This window comes from Gracilinanus agilis, chromosome 2, assembly GCF_016433145.1.
Source record: "Gracilinanus agilis isolate LMUSP501 chromosome 2, AgileGrace, whole genome shotgun sequence".
NCBI lineage: Eukaryota > Metazoa > Chordata > Mammalia > Didelphimorphia > Didelphidae > Gracilinanus > Gracilinanus agilis.
Window position 1 is genome coordinate 237,117,664 of NC_058131.1, and position 10,179 is coordinate 237,127,842.

Consider the following 10,179-nt stretch of genomic DNA (forward strand, 5'->3'; position numbering starts at 1 on the left):
AAGGAAGGAAGGAAGGAAGGAAGGAAGGAAGGAAGGAAGGAAGGAAGGAAGGAAGGAAGGAAGGAAGGAAGGAAGGAAGGAAGGAAGGAAGATTTCTATGTGCAGGCAATTATGATAGGCAAAAGACAAAAACAGTTCCTGACCTCAAGGAACTTAGATTCTATAGGGGTGGGATGATATGTACACAGGAAATTCAATGTAAAATAAAACAAAGTGAGCATAAAGTAGTTTTCTGTGCACTGGGATGATTTTCTGTGAAACCAGGAGCATCAGAAAAGATCTTGTGTAGGAGGTAGCTCTTTGGCTGGGCCTTCAAGGGAACTAGAGATTCTAGGAAGTAGAGGGAAGAAATGCATCCCAGGCAGAAGGAACATCTTGTGCCATGGATTGCCATGTCCAAGAACATCAAATAAACCAATTTGGCCAAATGGGGAGTAATTTGTAATCATTCTGGAAAGATAGGCTGGAGCCAGATTGAGACGAACTCTAAAAGCTAAACTGATTGGGGTAGAGAGCTAGACCTAGAGACAGATTTGGGGTTCAATTCTAGACTCAGACATGTCTTAGCTATATGACCCTAGGCAAGTTACAACTCTGTTTGCCTAACCCTTACCTCTCTCCTGCCTTGGAACCAATACTGAGTACCAATTCTAAGACAGAAAGTACAGGTTTATTTAAAAAAACCAACAAGAAACAGAAATTTGTATTTGATCTCCTAGGGACAATAGGTAGCCACTAGAGTTTGGTTGTTTTTTTTTTTTTTTTTAAACCTTTACTTTCCACTTTAGAGTTAATATTCTGTTTTGGTTTCAAGGCAGCAGAGTGGCAAGGGCTAGGCAATGTGGGTTAAGTAACTTGACCACAGTCACACAGCTAGGAAGTGTCTGAGCCAATTTGTCTCTAGGTCTGACTCTCTATCCACTGAGCCACCTTAGATGCCCCCAAATTATTTTAAGCCATGACACTAACGTATCTTAATCTCATTAGTACTGAGGTGTCAAGGCTGAGAATTTCATCATCCCTGAATTCAGTTCTATTGCATGGCCTAAAGACAAACCTAAAAGTTTGGGTATATATTTCTCAACCAATGCAAAACTCAAGAAAATAATGAGGGAGTATGTGGTGAAATAACTAGAGTGCTGAACCTGGACCAGGAAGACCTGAGTTTACCTCCTCTCTTGAACTCTTAATATCATCTGATCCTAAGCTACTTAGTTAACTTCATTGGACCTCAGTTTTCCTATTTATAAAAATGGAATAATAATAGCACTTAGTTTGTTCTTACAAAGGTCAAATGAGGGGGCAGCTGGGTGGCTCAGTGGATCGAGAGATGGGTTCATAGATGGGTGGTACTGGGTTCAAATCTGACCTCAGATACTTTCCAGCTGTGTGACCCTGGGCAAGTCACTTAACTCCCATTGCCTAGCCCTTACTGCTCTTCTGCCTTGGAGCCAATACACAGTAGTGATTCTAGTATGGAAGGTATGGGTCTAAAAAAAAAGATCAAATAAGGTAATGTATTAAAGCATTACATAAATGTGAGTTATTCACATTTCAAATGTGAAGATTCACCTGAAAAATGTCAAAAAGGTAGGATATTATGTTGAATGCTATCCATCTTTTATTATAAAGCATTTGGGCTAATTAGCTGTTGACAATTGAGAGTTGTCCATCCACAGCCATAAATCTGAATAAAAGAAGAGGAGCCATAGAATCTTAGAATCTATGAGCTTGAAGGAACCTCAGGAATCCTTTATTGTAGATGAATTCAAGCCTGGAGAAGCCCATCACAACAACTGCACTATGATGGCATAACAAGAGTTGGTCCTTACTCTGAACTTTAGATATATTACCATCCCCCAAACTGGTCCAGCCCTAAGGGAGAGAAGGGAAACAAGCACACAGGACACCTAAATGTAGCTCCTGACTGACAAAGTCGTCAGCCTCTGCCATTTTATTCAGCTGGTCCTCTTGCATCTTGTCTGCAGACTTGACCTTGCCTGGGCAACTTCACACAGGATCTAAAAGCAAAGAAAGGAAAAACAATATGAGCTACCAGTAGGAATAAAGGACTATTAAATGTCTGCTTCTGTTTTGTCTCCCCTTTTCAGACCAGAAGCACCTTGTCAGAATTTACTGTTTTATTCATCTTTGCATAACTGATACTGGCCTCTACTCCACATCCCTCTGGAATGCTCTCCCTCCTCATCCTCTAGTTCCTAAATTCCTTGGCTTCCTTCAGGTCCCAGCTAACATTCCGTCTTCTGCAAAAAGCCTTTTCTGATTTCCTTTAAAATTAATCCCTGGAAAGGCAGCTAAGTGGCTCAATGGATAGAGAATCAACCCTAAAGAAAAGAGGTCCTGGGATCAAATCTGACCTCACTTGTGACCCTAGACAAGTCTCTTAGCCCCAATTGCCTAGCCCTTGACACTCTTCTGCCTTAGAACTAATATTTGTACCAATTCTAAGAAAGAAGGTAAGGATTAAAAAGAAAAGTAAAATGGGCTGAGAGATGCAGTAGAATACCAGATTTGGCTTCAAAAGTCATGAGTTCAAAACCTACCTCAAACTACTTAATCTGACCCAGTTTCCTCATCTAAAAAACAGAGTTGAAATCAATGGCCTCTAAGCTACTTTCCACATTTAAATCTATTTTCCTACAAGTTAGCTTTTTTATGAACTTATCTTCATTCCTAGAATCAATATCACATATTGGTTCTAATACATAATATTGATTCTAAGGAGAAGAGCGATAAAGGCTAGGCAATGGGGGTTAAGTGACTTGCCCGGGGTCACCCAGCTAGGAAGTATCTGAGGCCAGACTTGAACCCAGGACCTCTCATCTCAAGGCTTGGCTCTCAGTCTACTGAGCCACCTAGCTATCCTACAATTTAGCTTTAAGAGGTATTCGATTTTCCCTCCTTGAAGATCTTTTAACAAATGATGGATGACTACTTTTCAGTTATGTTATAGTAGGGGTTCCTTTCATATAGGGGTTGGGTTAGATGGTTGCTGAGGTCTCTTCCAACACTCAATCCAAGCTTTAAAATTTTGTTCGAGAAAATTTTTCAGAAAAAGAAGTCTGCTAACGCTTTGAAATCAGAAAATGGTCTATTTGAAGAAAGATGCCTGCAGAAACCTACACTGAATCAAGATGATCCAGAAAAGATGCCTGCAGAAATCTACACTGAATCAAGATGGTCCAAAATGAACTTTGGAGTGCAACTAATTGAACTTGAGGGGATTGAACACAATTATTTTGAATTGTAAACTCTTATGCCAAAGGGGATTGCCCCCAATTGGCCTTCTATCAATGTGTCTAGCAAAGCATTGGTTTTGCTCTCTCTCTATCTCTTCTACTTACCTCTTACCTCTAACTATCATAGTTAGAATTTTAGGGGTACAAGATGATTACATCAAATGATCAATTGGGGAGACCAGTCTCCCAAATGATCACAAGGGGGGGGTTGTGATAATTAGATTAAATCTACATTGCCCATCTTTAGATTTAATCACCAAAGGTGAAAAACATCTCCATTTTTGGGTGGTCTGTAACCCATGTGTGCTAGAATAACAAATCAGAATTTACTGACTGCCTCATGGGCAGTCCTAAGAAAAGCATCTGTTGTGATTGGACACGTAAACTAAGAGGAGGCCACAGGAAGTGACGCAAAAGAGACCCCTTTAAAAGGAGACCTCAGTCAGCTGGGCTTGCTCTTCTGGTTTGTGAATGAGATCTGAAGGAGCTATGCTAGTTTGTGACTGGGGTATTCCATGTGGTGAGTTTAAGACTGAATCTTCCTGAACTTCTCTTAAAGAACTTCCCTTTTAATAGAGACTTTGTGACTGAAGCTTTTGCTTCATTCACCTCTGGGGCCCCTGGCCTTCTGAGTTTCCAGCCTTGGGTTAATTAGATCTATCTGGATTAACCTGGCCCTCTGAGTCTCCAGCTTTGGGATCAGGGCCAGATTTCCCCTGGCTGAGGGTTAATTAGCTCTACCTGGGTTAAACTAGGGAATCAGAGCAAATTACATACTGTGTTAGATTACTTATCCTATCTTATCCTCTCTCTTATTTCCTTATTTCTTCTTCCTCTTCTCAATTGTAAATAAATTTCCATAAAAGTCATTTTAACTTCCTTAATTGGGGAATTGATAAATCCCCTGGCAACCAATCTTAATATATTTACCAAATAAAACCCCTTTCCCCCTATTATACCACTGAAGTCACTTCACAACAAACAGCATATAGTAAATTAATGTTAAGGATTTTAATACTCTAACCCAGAATCCCATACACAGGTGCCTGCAAAAACAGGCCAGAACAATCTCCAAGTTTCCCCCCTCCCAGACCCAATTCAGTATAATACTTTAACATAAAAGAACAATGAATGAAATATGGAGAAATTGTCTCCCATGAAAAAGCCTGTATTTTCCCACCACTATACATCAAACACATTGTGTCTAAGAAAAAGATGGATGGTGAGAATAGATTTCCATGCCAACTTTATGTGTGATCTCAAAGCATATAAAATAAACACAGCCCAAAAGCTGACCAAAGCAATATTTATGATGCCTGGCTCTGGCTGAAAACCTGATTACTCTCATTCGTCTTAATCGTGTAACTGATGCTATCCACCACCAAGATTCTCCTGGACCTGTGGGAGTCCTTTCCTCCCGCAATTCTGTTCACATTCAGTTATGATTAATAACTGTGCTTCCCTCCATCATATTTTCCTTCTCTTCCTCTCCTTTCTGCCTTGCCCTATTCACAAATATTTTTGTTCTACCTCCCTTTTGTCTATCCCTCCCTTTTCTTGTTACCCCTCCTATTCTTACTTCCCTAGAAGTCTTGAATGTCAAATTTGATCATTGAATTTTCTTTTCAACTCTGGTCATTTTGTCAGGAATGCTTAGAAGTCCTCTATTTCATTAAATGTATATTCCTGGGGGCAGCTGGGTAGCTCAGTGGAGTGAGAGTCAGGCCTAGAGATGGGAGGTCCTAGGTTCAAACCTGGCCTCAGCCACTTCCCTGCTGTGTGACCCTGGGCAAGTCACTTGACCCCCATTGCCCACCCTTACCACTCTTCCACCTATGAGACAATACACCGAAGTACAAGGGTTAAAAAAAAAAAAAGTATATTCCTTCCCTGAAACATCATGTTCAGTTTTGCTGAGTAGATGATTCCTGGTTGTAGTCCTAGACCCTTTCCTTGTGGAATTTCATATTTCATACTTCTCAGTCTTTTAATTTAGAAGCTACTGGGTCATGTGTAATTCTGACTGTGGCTCCGCAATATTTTAGTTGGGACTTTTTTCTGCCTGTTTGCAGTATTTTCTCCTTTGCCTGGGGGTTTCTGGAATTTGGCTATAATAGTCTTGGGATTATTAAATTTGGGGTCTCTTTTAGATAGTGATTAATGGATTCTTTCAATTTCTATTTTCTCCTCTTGTTCAAGAATATCAAGGCAGTTCTCTTTGATAATTTCTGTAATATAGTGTCCAGGCCCTTTTTTTTATCATGACTTTCAGGAAGAACAATGTTATAATTAAAATTAATCTTGGAGATTATGTATTAAATTATAATTATTAATTTGTAAAAGTGAGAGAGAGAATGAGAAGTCTAACTAGAAAGTCTCTAAGCTTGTCATGTCTCTTTGACCCCAGGTTCCCAACTAGGAAAGATCATAAGGTCAGATAAGAGCAGGACTACTCAGCACAGAGAAGAACTCTAATCTCAAAAGCTTGTCCCTTGCTGGCCCTTTAAACCTAGTTTAATCCCTCCTACTCAGAGTTTCTAATTGGCCAGGGTTTTACTTCAATCCTTACCTTTAGCAGACATATCACATACTTTGACTTCTGGTGGTCAGGAATTGCACTGCCACACTCACAAATTAAAGTACATGACTCAATGGTGCCTATCTATGAGGTGAGTCTTCCTGGAATCGGAGTCCCCTAAATATTTAATTCACATACCAGTGATTCTTAGGTTATCTCTCCTTGACCCATTTTCTAGGTCTATTGCTTTACCAGTGAGATATTTCTAATTTTTTTCTATTTCTTCATTCCTTTGAATTTGTTTTATTGTTTCCTGTTGTTTCATGTAGTCATTAGCTTCCATTTATCCAATTCTGATTTTTAGGAAGCCCTTTTCTTCTTTGAAGCTTTTGTACTTCCTTTTTAGAGAGGTTTTTTCCTGTTTGAGGATTTGAATTTCCCTTTTTAGGAATTTGTTTTTTTCAGTGAGTTTTTGTTCCAGGTTGTTGACTTTTACTATCATCTTCTTTTCTACTTTTTTTTCTACATCTCTTATTTTGTTTTCTTTTTACCCTCTTTTGGAGCTCTTCTAGGAGTTCATTTTGGGCCTGATATCCCTTCATTTTCCTTTTAGGGTTTACATATGTCTGTTTCTGTTTCTGAGTTTGCAATTTGGTCTTTCTTTTTACTGAAATAGTTTTCAAGGGTCAGGACTTTTCTTTGGTTTTTACTCATTTTGGAGGGACTTTTTTGTGATCTTGCCTATATGTTGAGGCTCAGATCCTCTTCTGAGATGGAGGAGTACTTTCCTTTGATTCCCCCAGGTGCCACATACAATGGATTTAGCTGGATTCCACTTCTCAGCTGACAATGCCCTCTTGTGTTGTGAATGCTGTGGTTGTTCCTTCTGCCAAGAGTTCCTCCAGGTGTATTTGCAGAGAGTCACTCCTCAAGCTTCTTAGCATTTGCTTGCCCCAGGCTGCTCCTCACTCAGTTGATTCCACTGCTCTCACCTCTTATCTCCCTGGGAGAAGGGTTCTTCCTGCAGTCCCTCTGCATTTTCTTCAACTGAAACCCTAATTCACTCTGTCTTCTGTTGGTTCTCTAGTCCTCAAATTTCAATAATAAATTATAAAAAAAAGCATCAATAGGAGAGATGAGAATATCTGGTGCCCCCTTTTCTTGAACAATCAAAGAGAAGGAAGGAAAAATGAGCCCATGTAAAAGAATTTCTTATTCAGGTCCAACCCTTCTGTTTCCAGTCTAGTATCTCAGAAGCAGGAAATCACTGACTCTTCTAAAATATGAGAACCTTCACCTAATTTGGCAACTCTTTGCTAGCAATAGACCATGACACCATTTTAAAACTATGAACCATTTTTTTTTTTACTCACAACTGAATTTCACACTTCTTGCCACTGGCTTCTCTAGGGATTTCATTCTGTGGTTTTTAATTAGACACAGAAACCATTTTCTTAATTTAATACTAGTAGGTATCCAACCCAGATTCTAATCCATTCAAATGCTATTGGCTAACCTGAAATCAGGATAGATCACTGGGAGGGAAAAGGCAGTTTGGTACAATAACCCAAAAACCCACTAAACTTGGGGTTCCAGGACTTTAAATTAAATCCAAGTTTTGGTATTTATCATCTTTGTGAACTTGAGCCACATAATCTCTCTGTGTGACTAAGTCACTTACTCTCTCTGGGTCTTAGTTTTGCTGTTATTATTATTGCTATTCATTTGTTTCAATTGTATCCAACTCTTTTTGACCCCATTTGGAGTTTTCTTGGCAAAGTTCTAGAGTGATTTGCCATTTCTCATCTCATTTTATAAATGAGGAAACTGAAGCAAATAGGATTAAATTACTTGCCAAGTGTCACACAGCTAGTAAGTCCTGAGGTCAGATTTGAACTCAAGTCTTCCTGACTCCAGGGCTCTATCCACTGAACCACCTAGCTGCCCTAAGGCTTCAGTTTGCTCATTAATAAAATGTGACATTGTACTCATTGGTCCCTAAATTTCCTTCCAGTTCTAAATCTGAGATTCTATAATTTAGAGGCAATGAGATTTCTCTAAGAAGAAATCAAACTTTACTAATAAATAGTTCTTTCAAGGTACCAGAGTGGAAGTGTATCTATAAGTATTTGAGCAGAAGGGCACCAGTGAGCATAGCTCCATAGACACTTCAAGATATTTCCAAGATACTCGGACACTTCAAGATCCAATTCTATTACTTTACAAAAGAGCAAAATGAAGACCAGAGAAATTAAGTGACTTCCCGAACAAAGTCACATAGACAGTGAGTAGCAGAGCTAAATAACACCAATCATATTCTTTCTTTCCTCTCTTTCTCCCTTCTTCCTTCTTTTCCTTCCTTCTTCTCAATATCCCTCCCTCCCTCTGTACTTCCCTCCCTGGCTCCTTCCTTCTTCATTTTATAGCAGAAGTAATGGGGTTCAAAAAGTTCTTAGACTACTTGTGGTAACATGGGAATTTTGGCCCTTTGTAAAAGTCACAAATAACCAAAAGTTCCTGTTTGATACATGCCCTTTAGCAAAGGACCAGAGTACACGTGTCATCAGAAGTAGTCTGAGTGTATGCTCAGCTGTCACCCCACTACACTTTTCTTCCTCCTTCTCTTCTTCCTTTCATTTTCTTTTCTTTTTTTAAAATGCTTACCTTTTGTCTTAGAATCAATACTAAGTATCAGTGACAAGGCAGAAGATCAGCAAGGGTTAGGCAGTTGGGGTTAAGTGACTTGACCAGTGTCCCAGAGCTGGGAAGTATGTGAAGCCAGATTTGAATCCAGGATCTCCCATCTCCAAGCCTAGCACTCTTATCCACTGAATCACCTAGCTGCCCCTCTTTCCTTTGCTTTTCAAAACAAAATTCATACAACCATTTAGGATTACTACAAAAGAACATTCAGTGGGGGCAGCTGAGTAGCTCAGTGGATTGAGAGCCAGGCCTAGAGACGGGAGGTCCTAGGTTCAAATCTGACCTCAGACACTTCCCAGCTGTGTGACCCTGGGCAAGTCACTTGACCCCCATTGCCTACCCTTACCACTCTTCTGCCTTGGAGCCAATATACAGTATTGACTCCAAGACGGAAGGTAAGGGTTTAAAAAAAAAAAAAAGAACATTCAGTGAATTGAAAAATACTTTGCAAAGTACATACCCCTTTCTCTGACCCATCATCCTACTTTAAGAAGCTACCTGGGCATCAACCAGACCTTTTCATCATACACAGGTCCTAAGAAAATGAAAGCTGCCACTTACCTCACCTTCCTCTAGGAGAGAAATGCGCTTGCTTCCACATTCTCTCTTAATTTTTATTAAGTAGAAAACTATTAAGTGAGATCCAGCTCTGGAACAAATTGGGCATGACCTGCCCTAGATGTGCTGAGAATAGAAAGTCATAATGGAGCTTACCTTTTTTCCTAAGTAATTGTGGTAGAGATGTGGTTAAAAAAATAAAAATAACAAAACTCCTGATGCCAGGGCAACTGATAATTGCCATAAATTATTACTTTTTTAAAAATATTGCTGCCTCCAGATGTTCAGACATGCATGACTCTGCGCCTTTTGCTTATTTTCCCTATTGCAAAACTGTGGTTAGCCAAGTATCCGTTGTCATCAACTGCTATTACCTTGTCTGTATTTATCTCAATGAGCACTGAACTTGAAACTGGCATTTTTTGAAATGAAACCTTCTGGGTTAAATTGTGCTGGGATTGGGAGTGGTGCACAATATTCACTGATATGCAATAATGACCTGGAGGGGGAAAGGTTGGTTTTTATTTTTCCCACAGTCCTTCTCTTCTCCTCCTCTTCTTCATTCTGTCTATTGACTTGGTTTTGGCCTCTATCCATTTTATCTTAAGATTTATTCTTGGATCAAAGACTTAGAGCTGAAAGAGGCTTTCAGGGTCACCTGATACAACCCTCTCATTTTACAAAGACCCAGTAAGGTAAATTAAAAATACAAAAGCAGCTGTTAACCTTTTAAAAGGGTAACTGAAGCCATAGAACTTTAGTGTTAGAAGGACTTGATAGAAACATTTTAACCTCCTCATTTTACAAAAAAGGAAACCAAGACCCAAAGAAATATAGTCATTTACCCCAAATTAGACAGCTAGTTACAGATAGAGTTATAAATACATTCATTTATTCATTCAGTAAGAATTTCTTAAATAGCTCATCTATATGAGGTGTAGCAATCCAGGTATACATTAATTGTGATATTATTTTAAGAAGTATTCAAAAACTTAACTCTTATACTGCTAATGATTGATCTCTGCAATCCTGAGTCAAATTGAATGTTGACCTTGCCAAATCCCTAGCCCTTCCCTAAGGCTACACCCCAGAAGAGAGTCAGTTATCTCAGTCTCCTTACTTTTCCTTCAATGATCAATT

General features: G+C 39.3%; 1 protein-coding gene across 1 annotated transcript in view; it reads right to left on the reverse strand.

The window, feature by feature from the left end:
• The window catches only part of NUGGC (nuclear GTPase, germinal center associated), an 85,850-nt gene that overhangs the window by 70,944 nt on the left and 4,727 nt on the right, over positions 1-10,179 (reverse strand). The gene's annotated exons all lie outside the window — the stretch shown is intronic.